Source organism: Lactuca sativa, chromosome 1, assembly GCF_002870075.4.
Source record: "Lactuca sativa cultivar Salinas chromosome 1, Lsat_Salinas_v11, whole genome shotgun sequence".
In the NCBI taxonomy this organism is placed as follows: Eukaryota; Viridiplantae; Streptophyta; class Magnoliopsida; order Asterales; family Asteraceae; genus Lactuca; species Lactuca sativa.
Window position 1 is genome coordinate 239,927,106 of NC_056623.2, and position 16,413 is coordinate 239,943,518.

The window sequence follows — 16,413 nt, forward strand, 5'->3', positions numbered from 1 at the left end:
CATGCTCATCAATGATCCAATGTCGTCTGGAATAACAACTTCATGCGTTGCAATGGTCACAAGTAATTTTCATGGAATTCAAAGAATTAGGAAGACATCGGGTTTTCCTAGGGTTTTCAAATACATACAAATTCGGAACACATACGATTTCAATAAACAATATTTTACAAGTATAGAAAACAAACAGGCATACTTATGGATCTTCACACCTTTTTGACTATACTATTTTCAGAAAATATCGGATTTTCTGGTGGTTTTCAAATGATACGAAGCATTGTTTTCAAATACAACTTATGAACTCACCAACATTTTATATGTTGAAGTTTTTCAAAATACTTGTATTCTCAGGGAACCAGTGAATCAAGGGAAACCATATTCAGTGACGGTTGCAGTTTATTTTTGTACGAATTGAACAAATTAATTTTTGGGGAATGTAATGTTAAACAATGTATGATATGTAAACACTACTGGTTGTACTATGTTGATGAATGGTGACGAATGTTGTTATGTTTCATATATATTCAATGTTATGGTATTCAATTAAGTCACGACAGCCCCCAGACGTTTCCGCCGTCTGGTTCGGGGGTGTGACACTTTGTGAGTGGACCTTGCGAGTCAAGTAATTGCCTTGTTGTAACATTCACTCCATCGTAGAAAATGGAGACTTCTTGTTGACTATTAAGGTCATGATGTGGGAAATTCCTTAGTAAACTCTTGTACCTCTCCCAAGCTTCATAAAGTGACTCTCCAGCTTGTTGTTCAAAGTTGGCTATGGATTTCTTTAACTTAGATATCTTGGAGGGTGGGCAGAATTGATCCATAAACTCTTTTTCATCTTGGCCCGTGTAGTGATGGATCCGGGGGGAAGTGACTTGAGCCAATCCTTTACAGCACCCTTCAATGTAACCGGAAGCATGAGAAGTAGCTGAGTTTCGCGAGGCACGTTTGGAACATTAAAATAATCAGCTACATCATTGACTTCATCCAAGTGTTTGTAAGCATCTTCGTGGTCTTTTCCGTAGAAGAGGATCTCCTTGAGTAGAGCAAGAATGTGACCCTTAAGCTCAAAAGTGGCAGTTGCGGGTATTGCGGGTTGCACAAGTCCCAAGCCGGTATCATCGCATATCCTCTTCTTCCATTCCCTCATGGGGACTTCATCGATGTTAGCCATGAGAACAACTAATTCGTCGTTGGAATCGGAAACATGCCCGAATGTAGGGTCATCTTGTCCTTCGGTTTCGTACTTGGTATCCTCTTTGATTAGGTCTTCGCTTGCTAAAGAGGCGCTGGATGCTCTTGATTTGCTGCTCTTCTTCTTCCCAAAAACCGTCTTCAAGCTAGACAAAGGCGATTTCTTGTGTGTATTCAAGCTTTCAACGTCTTTGCCTTTGTTTTTCCTCAACGCGGATTCTGGGTCTTCAAAAGGGGGAATCAGTGGAGTGCTGGATCCTCTGGTCATAAAAAGCCTGCAACAGAACAAGAAAAACGCATAAAAAGAATAAAAGATGAAACTGAACGAAAATAAAAATTAAACTGTCAACATCAGGGATCTCGCCGAGTAGGGTTGAGTGCACTCGGCGAGTAGACTGTATGAAACAAAAAAATTAGACATAATTAAATAAAACGACAAAGAACTAATAAATACTAAAACCTAACCTACTTACTGAATTACTAAAAATTTAACTTTGTGCAAGAAAAACTCACACAAAGGATCGATAATGTAACATCCGGATTCCCAGGTATCCTATTTTGTTCTTTTAGTTTTGGGAATTGTGAGGAGACTCGGCGAGTTGGCGTCTAAAATCGCCGAGTATGGTCGCGGATTCGTATGCGAGTTCACAGCTGGACTCGGCTAGTTCATGAGTGGACTCGGCAAGTCCACGCTGTTTAATGAAACCCTAATTTCCAGGGTTTGAGACCTATTTAAAGGCCCTTAGGGCCGTCATTTGTGGCCACCAACGCCAAGAGAGAAACCCTAAGAGATCTAGAGCGTTTGTGAGGAAGGACAGGCCATTCTTGAGCCTTTTGTGGGTGTTTTTGCAAGAAGGAGGTGACCAAGGCAAGAGGAGGCTGAAGGAGGAGCGATTGTGGTGATTTCTGAGTTCTTCGAGATCATATTGAGGTATTTTGCTTGGACCTTCTTCATTTTTGATGTTGATTCTTAGTGTTAGGGTTTTCTAACCCTTTTAGAGGATGAATAAGTGGAGCATTTGGTCCCTTCTCGAGTCTATGTTCAAGATCTGGACCCAAAGAGGTCCAGAGACCTTAACCCTTGGAGCTTTATGAGTTATTTTGGGATCCATGAGCTTGGGATGTCATTTTTGGGGCTAAATCACCAAGTTAGAACATTTAGATGTTATATGAGTGTCAAGGTCTGAACTTTACGTGATTATCATGCTTGGGAAGGCCAGATCTATGAATGTATGGAACATATCTGACCTCAGGAAGCCTGTGGAGTTTGTGCATGGCATGAACTCGCCGAGTCCGAAGAATAGACTCGGCGAGTAGGATGAGGGTTTCCCGTAAATCACTCAGTGAGTGGACTCCATCGCCGTAACCCGTTTCGGTCCATAAAATTCATCTTTTTCGGATTGTTTCCGTTTAAGCTTTTAAATTAAGTCATTATTTTTGAGGCTTCTATTATGACTTAATTGGTATCCAAACATGTTAGAAACTCATGAAAACGCCCCAAATTATTATTTGGAAAAATTTTAGTTTTATTCCGTCGGGTTATAAACAATTAAATCGGGTACGACCAAAAACCGCGTCTAACGTCAGTATCGGGTAGAATTCCACCGGGCCACAAACTCAAGCCTTATATAAAGGATGAGTGAACTTCAATTTAGCTTTTTACCACCACCTCATAACTTCCTCTCTCTAATCTCTCTCTAAAACTCGAAATTGAGCCAAAATCATCCAAATCAAGCTCCGAATCGGTAAGATAATTATCCTAGCTCATAGTATAACATCTTTAGCCTTCAAATTCGTGTTTAAATCATGAAATAGGACCAAAGACAAGTGTTTACAGTTTGGTAACCCTCCCAAAACCATGAACACCCCTAAAGAGGGTTTTGAAGCCCCAAAAACACTCCAAACCCCTTCTAGTGCTTAGATATGGCTTAGAAACTTGCATGCATGAGCTTAGGACCCCAAAATCTTACCATTTGAGGTATGGACATGAGTTTACAGCCCAAGAACATGCTTGGACCATAAACCCTCATTCATGGATCATAAACACCTTTTTAAGGTGTTAAATTGCCCCTAAACACCTCCAAAAGCCTCCATGAACTTCCATGAGTGCATAGAACCTTATAATACTTCAAGAAATGCACCAAAACATACACAAAAGGGACAAACTTGAGTTTATGGCCCAAGAACATTCTTGGACTGTGAACACACCTCCTTAGACCATAAACTCCTCCAATGGGTGCTAAAGTGCTTTTAACACCTTGTATGGCTTGGAATTGGACCTAGAACTTTGTATGCTTAACCTACAACCACTAAAACCCATGAATCATGGACAAACATGAGTTTACGGTTGTAAAATCATGTGTTTAAGGTAGTAAACTCCCAAGAACATCTTCATAGACCGTAAACTACTTTTCCAAGGTCAATTCAAGTCCCAATCACTTCCTAAGCCATGGAATCAACCCTCTAACCTTCCTTTGTGCATTGTAGTGACCTATGACCACCAACACACCTTAATACATGACACATAAGAGTCTAAAACCGTAAACTCATAGTTTACTGCCGTAAACTCCTTCAATGGTCCTTAGGATGTTCAAACCTCATTCAAATGCATTGAAACCAAGCCTAGCATCACCCCTCATGAGTTATAAGGGTATTTAGCAACCAAGAACACCCCACCATGATTTTACGGCCATAAAATCATGGGGAGTGGGTCATTTGGAACATAAACTCCTAAAGGAGTTTACTCTTGAAGAGTAAACTCCATATCCAAGCCATACTCATCCATAGATGCTACCCGGGTCACTCCAAATACTTGAATTGAAGTGTTTTCGCGTCTAGAGGTGTTTACTCTTATCTAATTAGTGGTTTGAAGTCTAATTAGATACAATTATATATCATTTCATATTACATAGGAACCTCGCGCGCTATCAAGCCCCGAACTGACACTTAGCACCCAAACCGACATGCTTCTCAACTGGTGAGTTCATACCCCTACACCTTTTTCCGCGTTTTTCAATGTTTTCAGGGGGGGGATACAAGCAAAGGTACAAGGATAGCTTGTACTCAAACTTATTATTTCATTTGAAATGTTTCATATTCCACATGCTTTTAACAATCAAAACCGTATTAACCAACTGTTTGACTTGTAGAATTAGTTTTCAAATCTTACTATATATTGTTATAATATATGTTTCTTACATGATTTTTCCACTTTATTACTATTAAAAGCATTAGTTTAGTACATTTATTTTGTCCTCAGTAACACTCCACAAAGATACGCGAGTGGAGGACTGCCCTTGTAATTAGGATTTAAAACAGGATTTTCCGCATTATTACTTGTAAATTCGTTAATCTTAATAATTGGAGGCACGTCCTTTATAAACACTCCACAGAGATAAGCGATTGGAGGACCGCTCCCGTAACCAGAATCTCCTGGAGGGAGAGCGTGACTTGAGTGTATAGATCTATACGGGGCTGACTACCCCGCACCTGGCTGCTAGCTACAGCCGAACCGAAAGGTTTAAGGCTGACGAAAGTCATAAATGGATAATGGACTACTTATTGCCATTTTTAGTCTATCGTATGGTTATGGAACTCGCAATTTAGATAATGGAGATTTACTTGTTGGTAATAATGAATTTAGTAAGCTAATAACCTTAAGAATTAGTTTACTCTCCTCACAATAGTTTTATATACGTGTTAAAACTAACATACATTTCAAGGATAACCAGGCTTTCATGAACTTCACACAAACATTTTAAGTATGGTAGATACTTGTATATTACATTTGGATTCGATAACCAAACACAAACTTTTAGGAAAATAAGTGTTTTTCCTGGGATAAGAAACTGTACATAACCGGATCGTATAACAACGAATAACTAAAATATACTTATAAGAAAATATGGGATTTTCTTGGATAACAAACTTTTTCAGAATAACTAATGGAAACTTGTACATTTTCAGAAAACAAACCTCTTATGAACTCACCAGCTTTATGCTGATTTTCAAACTGCTTGTATTCTCAGGTCCATATTAGACAGGTACCCATGATCTTTTGGAGAAGACGGAGCGCTTATCAGACTCGTCTTAACTTTTGTTCATATGATATATATGTATAACACTTGTAACATTTTGATTTCAAACAAATGTAATAATTCTATGTAATGTAATGTTTTGTGTTTACTACACTTACTATGTATATTGGTTGCGATATTCATGACGTCCTCCGCCCCGGAACGTTTCCGCCTTCGGTTTCGGGGTGTGATAGATTGGTATCAGAGCCCTTGTTTATAGTGAACTAGTATACCAAACCTTACATGGTATAAGACTATAAACACTAAAGGGCCTAAGTGCTCTGAACTAAAAGTATACCTTAAAATATAAGTATTTTCAAAAGTATACAAGTATACCTAACCGTCGAAATCCGTAACTACAAGTAGAACAAAACATAAGTAAATGGGTTTTGTACGCTACGGTTAAACCTGGGCAGTTATGTAGTCGTGTCTAGGATCAATATAGCCTGGCCAACTATATTCATTCGAGACACGACCAACATGTGCTTGGGAGTGACTGTGGTATGCGGCTTGCCTAAAACTTACCCAATACCCAAACAACGAGTCGTCGTCACAGCGAATCATGAAATACTATGGGAGTATTTCTCGAATAAAATCCATTATAGAAATCCTCATTCCAGCACTGCTCCTCAATCATCCCTTTAGCAATAGTTTAGTTGCTTTGATAACTCTTTCCTGCTATTCACTTATAGAATCCTATATCTGTCATATTGAGATATTCCCTGTTCCATATCTCTTGATTCAATTCAGAGGACTTATGATCCTCTCTTCCTGGCCATTTTAGATCAAGATGCCTCCAAGAAAGAGACCCAGCTCAAAGAACAACAACAACCCTCCACCACCACCTCCTCCCCAATGTGATCCCATGATGTTCTAGGTAGCTGTTGCTGCCGTAGTGGCAGCCGCCATGTCTCAAATGAACCCCGGTGGCCCCGGTGGTCCCCAGCCCCAAAACCAAGAAGGTAGCCAGGGACACCGGAAGGAGTGTTCCTATAAGGACTTTATGAACACGAAACCCACATCTTTCAATGGCACTGGAGGTGTCATTGCTCTAACCCGATGGATTGAAAAAATCGAATCTATTTTCGAAATCTGTGCCTGCTCTAAATTGGATAAGGTGAAGTTCGCTGCCTGCACGTTCACCGATAAAGCCCTAACTTGGTGGAATGGCCGAGTCAAATCCCTAACCCTACCTGTAGCCAATGCCATGGGTTGGGAGGCCATGAAGGAACTTCTGCTTGCAGAGTACTGCCCTCGGGGCGAAATGCAGAAGCTAGAACACGAACTTTGGAACCTAAAGATGAAGGGTTCCGATATCGCAGCTTACACTTCAAGGTTTGATGACTTGGCGCTTCTTTGTCCGGGGATGGTTACTCCGGAGAGTAAGAAGATTGAGAGGTTCATCTGGGGGTTGACCCAACCAACCAAAGGGAATGTTTTAGCTGCGAATCCGGATACATACGACAGTGCCAAATGCCTAGCACAAATCCTGATCGACCATAGCGATGACTTAGAGGAAGCAACCACCACTCTTGAGCCGACAGAGAGGAGCTGTGAGAAAAGAAAGCTTTGGAGGAAGAAGAAGAGTCAGCCTTCTCAAGAGTCCTCGAAGAAGCAACAAATTGTAGCAGTCCATGCTGCTACTATTCCTGCTGCTGCTGCTTCTATAGTAGGATCCACAGCTCAAACACCTACTAGTAGGTATGCTGGTAACCTTCCCTTATGCGACAAGTGTAAATACCACCATAACCCCGAACCTTGCCGTGAACTATCATGCTCCAACTGTGGTAAAAAGGGGCATACGATTCGATAGTGCAAGGCGCCAGCCCAATCAACCAGCCAAGCTTCTGAAGCAGGTATCGGCCAGACCTATTATGGTTGTGGTGAAGTTGGTCATTACAAGAGAAACTGCCCCAAAACAGTAACAAATGGCAACACCGGGAGAGTCCTAGCTATTGGACAAAATGAGGCAGCCGTCGACCCCACCGTTGCCACAGGTATATTCCTCCTCAATAAATCTTATGCCTGTAATCCTTTTCAATTCTAGTGTTGAAAGAAAATTTGTTATTATTCATTCAAATACCTTCCTAAACTTAGTTCTTCGTTAGTAACCGAAACATTTACCATCGAGATAGCTAACTGTGAGTAAGAGAATGTTAACGACATATCCATAGGTTGTATCCTTACTCATGGCGACTATTCCTTTCCATTCGACCTAATGCCAATTTTTCATGAAGAGCTTTGATATTATCATTGGCATGGATTGGCTGAGTCCAATCATATTGATATGATTGGTTTCGAAAAGGCCATCCATCTCAGTCTCCCCTCTGACCCGACTCTCATAATCTACGGTGACAAACATAATTCCAATTTTCGTATCGATCAAATTGCTGGAGCTAACCCTGTATCTAAATCTCAGTATTGATTAGCGCCATCAGAAATAAAGAAGGCATGATACATTTTGAAACGCATAAAATTAAACCCGAGGTACATAGAACTTTTCGAGATCCTCATTAGGATCGATCCGTAGCCTACAAACTCCGACTATCCTCAGAACTTAGCAGCATTCATCCGGTATTCCACGTCTCTGTCCTTAAGAAGTGCCTACCCGATGAAACCCTAATAATCCCTTTGATGAGACTGAAATCAAAGAAAGTCTGAACCCCATGGAAGAACCAATCAAAATCATAGATCGAGAGATTTAAACGTACGAAACAAAGTCGTATCCCGATAAGTGAAGGATCCGAATTCACTTGGGAGCGCGAAGATCCGATGAAACGTAAGCATCCGTATCTCTTTCCATATCCTTGAGTCGTATTTAAAGTTTGAATTTCGGGACGAAATTCCCTATAACGGGGGGATAATGTGACAACTCGAAGTTTGCTCCATCACCGTAACCTGTTTCCGTCCATAAAATTCATCTTTTTCGAATTGTTTCCGTTTAAGCTTTTAAATTAAGTCATTATTTTTGAGCCTTCTATTATGACTTAATTGGTATCCAAACATGTTAGAAACTCATGAAAAAGCCCCAAATTATTATTTGGAAAAATTTTAGTTTTATTCCATCGGGGTATAAACAATTAAATCGGGTACGACCAAAAACCTCGTCTAACGTCAGTATCGGGTAGAATTCCACCGGGCCACAAACTCAAGCCTTATATAAAGGATGAGTGAACTTCAATTTAGCTTTTTACCACCACCTCATAACTTCCTCTCTCTACTCTCTCTCTCTAAAACTCAAAATTGAGCCAAAATCATCCAAATCAAGCTCCAAATCGGTAAGATAACTATCCTAGCTCATAGTATTACATTTTTAGCCTTCAAATTCGTGTTTAAATCATGAAATAGGACCAAAGACAAGTTTTTACTGTCGGATAAGGTGTCTAAGTCCATAACTATTTCTGGTCAGTACTTGACCCGACCCAGCATGGTCAATTTGGGTTGCATGGCACCATGCAATTGGATAGACTAAATGAGAGAAATAACACTTGGAGATTATTAATATATTGTAAGTTCTAATATATTAATAATATTATTTGATTATTTTGATCAAGAATTAATTAAGTGATCAAAAGATAACTAATTAAATATATGAGTTCATTATGTAAATCATCCATATCTTGTATAGTGGGCTAAGAGGCTCCATGGATTATCAAGTTGGGTTCCACCCATAGGATGCTCCATGGATGCTCCATGGGAGTTACAAACCCATGGGTCATGGAAATGAAGAGTCATGACACATTAGGGTTTACATGGTGTAACCCAAGATGTGTCAACACTATATAAGAGTCCCATTCTCCACCAAAATCGGTTACACATATGAAACAAGAGGGATAGGCCGATTTTAAGAAGTGTGTATTCTCTCAGAAGTCTTTCCAAGAGCATTTAGTGTTGTGTGAAGCATTTGAGGCATCACACTTGGGGTGCTAGACTCACAAGGTTTCAAGGAACATAAGCAACAATAAGGTAAGTTATTCTATCTTTCATTCAAGTTAAAGATTGTTCCCCATGTATGCTAGATAGGAATATAACCCTGGAATTCAACTTTGCATGATAATTAGACAAACATAGATCCAAGGTTATTAGGGTTGCATGTACACTTAGGAAGTGTTAGAATGCTCAAAACCTATCAGTGGTATCAGAGCCTAGGCTTGTTTGTTAGTTATTTGTGCTAAATAGTTGAAAAAAGTCGATTTTGTGCATTCTGCCTGATGAACTTGCCGAGTCCATGGGGGGACTCGCCGAGTTCATGTAATATCTTCATCCTACTTGCCGAGAAGGTTCGTGCACTCGGCGAGTAGGAGCCTCAGAATGTAGTTTTTCGACATTAGTTGCTGGAAATGGACTAGAAACATTACCCTAAACTGTTTTGGTACTTGAAAACTTGTTTTAGATGGTGTAATGTTCTTGCCATTTTTAGTCTATCGTATGGTTATGGAACTCGCAATTTAGATAAGGGAGATTTACTTGTTGGTAATAATGAATTTAGTAAGCTAATAACCTTAAGAATTAGTTTACTTTCCTCACAATAGTTTTATATACGTGTTAAAACTAACATACATTTCAAGGATAACCAGGCTTTCAGGAACTTCACACAAACATTTTAAGTATGGTAGATACTTGTACATTACTTTTGGATTCGATAACCAAACACAAACTTTTAGGAAAATAAGGTTTTTTCTTGGGATAACTGAACTGTTCTTAACTAGACCGTGTAACTAATGGATAACTAAACTTTACTTTTAAGGAAAATAAGGGTTTTTCCTGGGATAACAAACTGTACATAACCGGATCGTATAACAATGGATAACTAAAATATACTTATAAGAAAATATGGGATTTTCTTGGATAACAAACTTTTTCGGAAAAACTAAAGGAAATTTGTACATTTTCAGAAAACAAACCTCTTATGAACTCACCAGCTTTATGTTGATTTTCAAACTGATTGTATTCTCTGGTCCACATTAGACAGGTACCCGCGATCTTTTGGAGAAGACGGAGCGCTTATCAGAATCGTCTTAACTTTTGTTCATATGATATATATATATATATATATATATATATATATATATATATATATGTATATATATATATATATATATATATATATATATATATATATATATATATATAACACTTATAACATTTTGATTTCAAACAAATGTAATAATTCTATGTAATGTAATGTTTTGTGTTTACTACGCTTACTATGTACATTGGTTGCGATATTCATGACGTCTTCCGCCCCAGAACGTTTCCGCCTTCGGTTTCGGGGTGTGACACTTGCCAAGTTGGGGAATAACTCAGTGAGTCAGGGAGAGTCAGGGGGACTGGAGTTCAAGGCGGAACTCGCCGAGTTGTTCTTGGGACTCGCTGAGTTGAGTCGGGGTGGCCCCGCGATTCATGCCAGGTGGAACTCGTCGAGTCAGGGGAAGTACTCGACGTGCCAAGAGAGGGACTAAAAGAGTCAGTGGACACGTGTAGACTCGTCGAGTCGCCCTAGTGCACTCGACGAGTCGGGTCAAAGTTTGACCGTTGAACTTGTTGACTTTTAGGGTTGAGTACAGTTGTATTTGTGAGAGTATTACTTTATGTGATTAGGCGGAGGCTAGATCACATTTCTTCCGAGTCAGATATTTACCGAGACACCAAGGTGAGTCTTCTCACTATACGTTACCTAGAGTGGTATTATGTGTTGACCAGAGGGTCTTATGTGTTATGTATGAGATTATGTGCTATGTGATATATGTATGTTGTATGATGATATAGACCGGACCGGAGGGTCCAACTAGCTATGACCTGACCAGAGGGTCCAACGAGCTATGGGACTAGAGGGTCCCGCTGAGACACATCAACCAGAGGGTCATATTATAGCCTCGAGTGGCGTATGTGTTGTATACGGTATTTTGGGGAACTCACTAAGCATTTATGCTTACGGTTGTTGTGTTATGTGTTTCAGGTACTAGTGATGAGCGCGTGAAGGCGCTGACATGATTCGTACACACACACATTGGAGTTATATATATATATATATATATATATATATATATATATATATATATATATATATATATATTCTGATCTTGGTGTTTTGTACTGATACAATGTTTTTAAAATGAATGTGAATGCCATTTTATGGTTTTCAAAGTGAAAAATTGTTTCAATTTTTTTACGGTGTTACAAGTTGGTATCAGAGCCTTGGTTTGAGGGATTCAGATGCATCTTCGGGCGTATCTGAACTCAAACTGAGGATTTGAGGAAATTTTTTTGATAATGATGTAAAATTTTTGAAAAGAGTAAAAAGAGTTTTGAGACAAACAGAGCAGAGCCGTGTGTACGATCAGCCAGCGCCCGAACGGTGAATCCCCAAAAGTACCCTTACATTATGTGTTATGAGATATGTTATGTTACATTATGCATGCTAGAGTAGGTTAGGTATACATATTAGGACTAGAGTGGCCTGATTTGTGATGCCTTAGCCTAGGAGATTTCTGCTGCTGAGATGCTTTGAGAGCGAGTAGATAGAAGTTAGGAGCTCATGAGAGTAGAGTACTCGTAATCCAGGATCCAAGGAGGAGGACTTGCAGTGAACGTTGATGCGGGGTGGTCAGTAGTATTGGGCCCGTACTATTGAAGACACCGGATTAGTGGGCATTCCAAGTAAGAATCTTTTGGACAACGGAGGACGAGTAGGGTTGCGTCATCGAGTATGAGTATGCTCGATCGAGTATCTGATAATTATTGTTGTATTTCAGAGGCATCATGGTTGGGACTCGACACACACCTGAGAGCAGTGGTGTCAGCGATGAGGAGATCCGTCGATTGATTCACGAGGAGGTGGCTGCTGCCATTCGGGCTGAGATTCCTAAGATGTTTGGGGACATCAAGACCACATTGATTGAGACTTTTGATGAGCGGTATGCCGCGCTGACTGAGGCTGCTGCAGTTGCTGCTGCCAGACCTCAGGGAGGTGACTCGTTCTTGTTTCGGGAGTTCAGCAACACGGAGCCACCAGAGTTAAACGGGACGCAGGACCCGATTGCCGCTATGATATGGATCTCTGACATCTAGGGATGTTTCTATACGTGTTCTTGTATAGAGCACTTGAGGGTTCGGTTCACCCTGAACCAGCTCCGCTTGGGAGCGAAGGATTGGTGGAAGTTCGTGATGGCGAACTTCACTTTGGCTGAGATTTCCGAGGTGACCTGGGAGAGGTTCATCGCTATGTTCAGAGAGGAGTATGTTACCCCGGTGGAGAGGGAACAGTTGATTCAAGAGTTCTTGACCCTCAAGCAGGGTACTGATTCTGTGGCAGTGATCACCAGGAAGTTTCATGAGAGGGCAATGTTTTGCCTTAGCAGGTGTCATCTGAGCAGGCTCGTATGAGCCGTTATCTGAGTGTGCCAAGGAGAGAAATTCGGGAGTTCGTGGCGAACTTGACATACCGGACATTTGCTGAGCTCCAGGCAAATACCCGGACTAGGGAGATTGAGTTGGAGACTCAGGCCAGGGAGGAGGCCGAGTCACAGAGGGCGGATCAGCGACTGGCTCAGTCTCAGCCGGCAGCCAAGCGGGCTAGACCCGCTGATTCGAGATCTGGAGGCGTGAAGGGCCGCACTTGGTGGATGTGCGGCAAGGGTCACGAGGGGTCGTGCAGGGCTGGGGTATGTTACAAGTGCGGGAAGGAGGGGCGTATCGCGAAGGATTTCCCTAAGGGATTTTTGGTTTGCTTTCATTGCAACCAGACCGGCCATCGGAAGGCTGAGTGCCCTCAGCTACTTCAGGGATCAGCGCAGGGATCTGCGCCTGCTACTAGGGTTACCGAGGTTCGGCCGGTGAAGGCTGAGGCACCAAAGGCTCGTGGGAGAGCATTCCAGTTGACTGCGGAGGAGGTCCGCGTAGCGCCCGATGTTGTGGCTGGTATGTATTCTCTTTTCATCTTTTATTTGAGTTGGGTTTTTATGCTTATATGATGATGTGCGTAGGTACTTTTCTTGTGAGTTCTGTGCCTGATTTGGTATTATTTGACTCGGGTGTGAGTCGGTCATTCGTTTCAGTAGCTTTTAGTCAGCACATTAGTATCTGTCGAGAGGCGTGGGATCGACCTCTGCGAGTTTCTATAGCTGATGAGCGAGCAGTGTATGCTTCAGATGTGATTCGAGGATGTGTCCTTGAGATCTTCAGTGTGGAGTTTCCGATAGATCTGGTTCCGATCGCGATGGGGGACATGTGTGTTATAATGGGTATGGATTGGTTGAGCCGATATGGAGCTATGATAGACTGTGAGCATCAATTGGTGACGATTCGAGACCCTAGTGGGGGGAGTTCTTAAGGTGTACAACGAGGGTACACGTGCTGGGTCAGCATTTTGTTTGGCCGCTAGAGCGAGACAGAGTCTACAGCAGGGCTGTAGGGGATTTGTGGCATATGTGATGGATACGAGGGTTGATTCAGAGAGACCGAGGTCAGTTGATGAGGTCCCGATAGTACGTGAGTTTCCGGATGTGTTTCCAGAGGAGTTGTCGGGTGTGCCTCCGGAGAGGCAAGTGGAGTTCGGTATTGAATTGGTTCCGGGAGCTGCTGGGGAAGGGGTTTATTCGGCCGAGCAGTTCGCCATGGGGGCGCCTATTCTTTTTGTCAAGAAGAAGGATGGTTCACACCAGATGTGCATTGATTACCGGGAGTTGAACAAGCTAACGGTCAAGAACCGTTACCTGTTGCCGAGGATCGACAATTTGTTCGATCAGTTGCAAGGAGCATCTTGGTTCTCAAAGATCGATTTGAGGTCTGGGTATCATCAGGTGAGGGTGCGGGAGGAGGATGTCCAAAAGACAACATTCTAGACTCGTTATGGGCATTACGAGTTCGTGGTGATGCCTTTCGGACTCACCAACGCACCGGTGGTGTTCATTGATCTCATGAACAGGGTGTGCAGACCGATGTTGGACCGATCAATGATCGTGTTCATTGACGACATATTGGTGTATTCGAGATCCAGAGAGCAACATGAGGAGCATTTGAGGGAGATCCTCAGAGTTCTGAGAGCGGAGAGGCTTTATGCCAAGTTCTCCAAATGTGAGTTCTGGCTACGAGAGGTTTAATTTTTGGTGCATCTTGTTAACCAGAATGGGATTTTAGTTGATCCAGCCAAGATTGAGGCGATTATGAGGTGGGAGGTGCCGAGATCACCGTGCCACTCACCAAGTTGACCCAGAAGGGTGCTGCGTTTTCTTGGGGTCCAGAGCAACAGACCTTGTTCGAGACACTTCGCCAGAAATTATGCGAGGCCCCAGTATTAGAGCTTCCGGAAGGGATGTAGGATTTTGTGGTATATTGTGATGCATCGATATCCGGATTGGTAGCGGTGCTTATGCAGAGGGGGCATGTGATAGCATATGCATTGAGGCAGCTTAACCCTCATGAGTCGAGATATCCCACTCATGATTTGGATTTGGGAGCGGTAGTTTTCGCCCTCAAGATCTGGCGACGTTATCTATATGGGGTTCGGTGTACGATATACATGGACCACAAGAGCTTAAAGTATTTGATGGATCAGCCCAACCTGAATATGCGCTAGAGGAGGTGGTTGGACATGGTCAAGGATTATGATTGTGAGATCCTGTACCACCCGGGAAAGGCTAATATTGTAGCCAATGCACTGAGCCGTAGGGTGGAGGGCACCCCATTGCAGGATGTTTGTATGAGATTGACGGTGATGACCCCGGTGTCGGATTCTATTCGTGGGGCCCAAGCTGAGGCTGTGAGGCCAGTAAGCCAAAAGAGAGAGCGAGTTGTTGGGCTGGTATCGGAATTCGTTACTGATAGCCGGGGGCTTATGACATTTCAGGGTCAGATATGGGTACCGCCCGTGGGTGGAACACGTACCATTTTGATGGAAGAGGATCATCGATCGAAATTCTCAATCCATCCCGGGGCCACTTAGATGTATTTGGAGCTGAAAAAGGAATATTGGTGGCCCTGTATGAAGAGGGATGTCGCATGGTTTGTAGAGTGATGCTTGACCTGTCGCAAGGTTAAGGACGAGCACCAACGTCCACATGGTAAGTTGCAGCCATTAGAGATTCCCGAGTGGAAATAGGAACATGTTACAATGGATTTCATCACCAAATTGCCAAGGACCTCAATGGGTGTCGATGCAATTTGGGTGATTGTGGACAGGTTGACGCAGAGTGCTCACTTCCGGGCCATCAGTGAGAGCTCTTCCGCAGAGAGGTTGACAGAATTGTACGTGAGAGAGGTGGTATCGCGGCATGGAGTGCCAATCTCGATTGTCTCAGATCGAGATGTACATTTCACTTCCAGGTTCTGGAAGAAGTTTCATGATGAATTGGGTATGAAACTGCATTTTAGTACCGCATACCACCCACAGACTGATGGGCAGAGTGAGCGAACGATTCAGACGCTCGAGGACATGCTTCAAACATGTGTGTTGGATTTCGGCGGGAGTTGGGACACGTATTTGCCCTTGGCAGAGTTTTCTGATAACAACAGCCATCATTCGAGCATTCGTATGCCGCCCTTTGAGTTGTTGTATGGGAGGAGTTGTCGGACCCCCATTTGCTGGGGAGAGGTAGGGCAGCGTGTGATGGGTAGTACCGAGATCGTACTTCAGACGGCGGAGCAGATTCAGCAGGGCAGACAGAGGTTGTTGACCGCTCAGAGTCGTCAGAAGAGTTATGCGGACAGACGCCGGTCCGAGCCCGAGTTTCAGGTCGGCGACTTCGTGCTCCTGAAGGTCTCTCCTTGGAAAGGAGTGATTCAATTCAGGAAGAGGGGCAAGTTGGGGCCCCGATATTTTGGTCCTTTCAGGGTGATCGCGAGGGTAGGTAGGGTAGCCTACCGTTTGGAGTTACCAACAGAGTTGGGTCAGATTCATGACACTTTCCACGTGTCGCAGCTGCGAAAGTGTATAGCCGACGAGTCGGCAGTGGTTCCATTAGAAGATATTCAGGTGGATGTGAGCTTGAATTATGTTGAGAGACCGCTAGCGATTAGGGATCGAAAGGTCAAGGTTTTGAGGAACAAGGAGGTGCCTCTGGTTCAGGTCCAGTGGCAACATCGAAAAGGGTCAGAGTTGACTTGGGAACCGGAGCGTGAGATGCGGGAGTAGCATTCAGAGTTGTTT

General features: G+C 42.7%; 1 non-coding gene across 1 annotated transcript; it reads left to right on the plus strand.

Moving 5' to 3' along the window:
* Positions 1-681: 681 nt before the first annotated feature.
* Positions 682-788, plus strand: LOC111879732 (small nucleolar RNA R71). The gene has a single exon (XR_002846226.1). It is a non-coding gene; the product is annotated as a small nucleolar RNA R71 (small nucleolar RNA).
* The last annotated feature ends 15,625 nt before the right edge of the window (positions 789-16,413 follow it).